The sequence below is a fragment of the Eurytemora carolleeae genome, unplaced genomic scaffold (genome assembly GCF_000591075.1).
Source record: "Eurytemora carolleeae unplaced genomic scaffold, Eaff_2.0 scaffold77, whole genome shotgun sequence".
NCBI classification, from domain to species: Eukaryota; Metazoa; Arthropoda; class Copepoda; order Calanoida; family Temoridae; genus Eurytemora; species Eurytemora carolleeae.
In genome coordinates this window covers 79,371-82,960 of record NW_019396022.1, presented here as the reverse complement: position 1 = coordinate 82,960, position 3,590 = coordinate 79,371, and positions in this window count along the sequence as shown.

The window sequence follows — 3,590 nt, the reverse complement described above, 5'->3', positions numbered from 1 at the left end:
AGACTATACTGCAAACTATATACAGAACAGGAGACTATACTGCAAACTATATACAGAACAGGAGACTATACTGCAAACTATAAACAGAACAGTTGACTATACTGCAAACTATGTACAGAACAGAAGAAGGTCAAATCATGCGAAAATACAGGTACATTTTTGTGACCTCGTCACTCCTGTAGTTTATGACTATCACGTATGAGCATACAACAATATTCATTTATATTTAGAAAATTCGAAACATGATTGTTCTTCTTAATAAGCTCTTCAATTAGTGGAGTTTGATTGAAAATATATTAGATTTCAATTTACTTTATTTTGACTTGAATATGGGGTGAATGAAGCCTATCAATTGTAAATCGTTAACCCATAGAACCACAACAAAACCTGAAAAGTTTATAAGCATGTAAAACTATTCAAAAACATCCAATTAATTTATTGTTACTTTCATTTCCCAAGAATAAAAAATCTGTAATTTGCTGAACCAAGGGAAGCTAATGTGAAAACAACCTGAGCTATCTTGTAGATCCGAGGCCACAATAATAATATATGTCATTTATTTCAATATAAATGTTTTAAAATTGTGGCCAAATTAATGATTTGATTTAATTTGAATTAAATTGGTCTGAACCCTATGCTATGTTCAGCTAATAATTTATAAGTAGATTCACAAAATTCTGTTTTTAAATTCCAACAAAAGCAATTCATCTGATAAGTTTATAATCTTAATTCCTTTTATTGAAGATCTATTGACCAGAACAAAAATGTTTTTATTTCTAATATGTTCCCAGATTATCTATTTTTCAAACAGATTTTCCCATTTATAGTTTTTCTGAAAGTCTAAAATGTGGTTTTTAGATCGGGCATTTGCATGAAGAAAAGCGGCGAACTGTAAGGATCATAGTGGTTGCGAGAGAAGTTTCATTAGGTGGCGAACAACGGTAAATTAGTGTTCAGATTTCGAATAATCTTACAACAGAACCCTTATACGGAGGGAATTGTATTACAGGGCAGGCAGGTTGGGAAGACAAGTTAGATATACAGGGTTATCCGCATAGGATGATACAATGAAGACGACCTTAGACTTGTATAATATGACGATTAAGTTTTCTGCCTTGAATGAAGTGTGTAATGGCTTGTTAAATGATAAGGAAAAGAAATAAACAAGTTTAAAGTTGTTGGTAAGCTTGAATAAGAGAGACAGGAGGTAAAAACCGTACAATCGACTCTAAAGTCTCATAAATTGTGGGTAGCCCTGTATCGTAATACAATAACTGATTACTCTCCTCAAACTCTGATATTCTTATTATTATTTTTGCTTTGCATATTATTATGTTTATAAATGTTCTGAATTTCTAATATGTAATTAAATTTGCTTGTTTCATGTTTTGTGCATAAAATTAAATCTAGAGGAGCCAAGAGATCACAAAATCGAAGAAGTATTGTTGTACAAATTTTAAGTATTTCCCACTGTCTAATTCACAGAGTTTCTCTACTAAAGACTTTCAAACAAAGCGTAATCGAATTTTTTACCGAAACAAATTCTTCATATGTTTGTGCACATTTATTAAATTATTTTGTTGAACTTTTTACTGCCAGAAAATATATGATTTGATCTAATATGATTTGAGAAACAAGAGCCGAATAGAAAAGCAAAACTACAAAAAATCTTGATTCAATGCGCTAAAATGGTCTCTAAAATAAAGATTCATTGACTTCTTGATTAAAATATTGAAAGTATGACTTGCATATGACCGTTAATTAATACTAACTCAGATAACTGAAATCAGTACATTGCTTGCATCAATTGTATCCATATTTAAAGATGTGTGTAATATGTTTGAACCTGCCTGAACTGGTTGATTACAGATTATAATGATGCGTAATCCGCGGGTGGGGCACTGTACAGCTCTGAGGTCTGACAACGATAAAATACGCGCATTTTGAGCATGTCAAAATCTGTCAATTTTTGGGTGTACATGTGTAAAAACGAAAACACCTGGGTGCATTGTCCAAAAAAAATTAAATCGTTCTTTTTCTCACCCTAGAATTAAATCATACTGAACTGATTGGAATTGAGCTAAAACTTTGGCAATCCATATATACGATGTCTTCTCATATTTCGTTGAAGTCACTCCAGCAAACTTCCTGAACCGGGTAGTGTTTCAACGGTAACTTTAATACAACATTAATCTATCTATCTATCTATTTCTCTATCTATCTGCTACAGAAGCTACATACGTTTGTATATCTATAAAATTACATGTCTACCCATCTTTGTGTCCATCTTTCTGTCTTAATATCTATCTATCTTTTTGTGTATGTCTATCAGTCTGTACGTCGATCTATCTGTCAGTTATGTTATCTGTCTGTCTATCTGGCTGTGTATCTTTCTATCTGTCTATCTTTCCCTCTAATTCATGTATTAGGTCTGCCCAAAGCTTTAATGTGAGGCTGTTTTATAAGATCTCAAATATTAATTATATTCACCTTTATACATTAGATGCTTCTCGTCATTAACCTTCTATTGACTCCAATAAGATTCCAATGAACATTCATCTATTAATTCATCCTTAACTATGCGTTCATCCATCTATCCCTGTGTGCATCTATCAATATATAGTATAGGGCCTGGGTTAATACAGCCCTGTAACCTCTTGAGTTTAGATATTTATGAAAATGTCCAATTTTGTTTCATTTCCTTATTAACTGACAGAAGAGGTTGAAGGGGCAATACTAGTTTAGGAGTTTAGTATAGGGAATATTATAGGATAATATAGGAAATACTAGTTTAGGAGTTTAGTATAGGGAATGTAATAGGATAATTATAGGAAATACTAGATTAGGAGTTTAGTGAAGGGAATATAATAGGATAATGTAGGAAATACTAGTTTAGGAGTTTAGTATAGGGAATATAATAGGATAATATAGGAAATACTAGATTAGGAGTTTAGTATAGGGAATATATTAGGATAATATAGAAAAGAGGAGAGATCAGGGGAGAGAAAGGGGTAAGGAAGAGGAGAAAGTAGGATGAGGATAGGGGGAAAGAGGTAGGTGCAATAAAGAGGAGACAGGAGAATGGAAAAGGACAAAGAGAAGAGAAGTTGAGGAGGAGGAGGAAAAATGAGAAGAAAAGAGGAGAAATGAGAAGGTAAGAGTTTATCGGAGGGAAAGAAAAGAAGATAAGGAGGAGAAAAAAGAGAAAGACTAACGAGAATATAAGAAGGAAAAGTGAAGGAGAGGAGGAAAAAATCCCCCATGAAGGAGGAGAGTGATAGAGGGGTAGGAAAAGTAAAGATGAAAATGAGAAGTTAGGAGGAGGATGAATGGAAAGAAAAAGATCTGAACGAGGAAGGTGAGAGAAAGAAGTGGAGGAAGAGAAAGGAGGTTAAGGAGGAGGAAAAGGAAAGAGGAGGAGGAAGAAAGTCAGAATGGAAGAGGAGAGGGTGGAGGGGGTAAAGGGAAGAGTAGGATGAGAAGTGAGGAGGAAGAGGAATAAAAAGGAAAATTGGAAGAAAAGATGTGAAGGAGGTAGGAAAAAAGGAGAAAAGAAGAAAAAGAGGAAGAGAAGGAAAGATAAGAGGAGA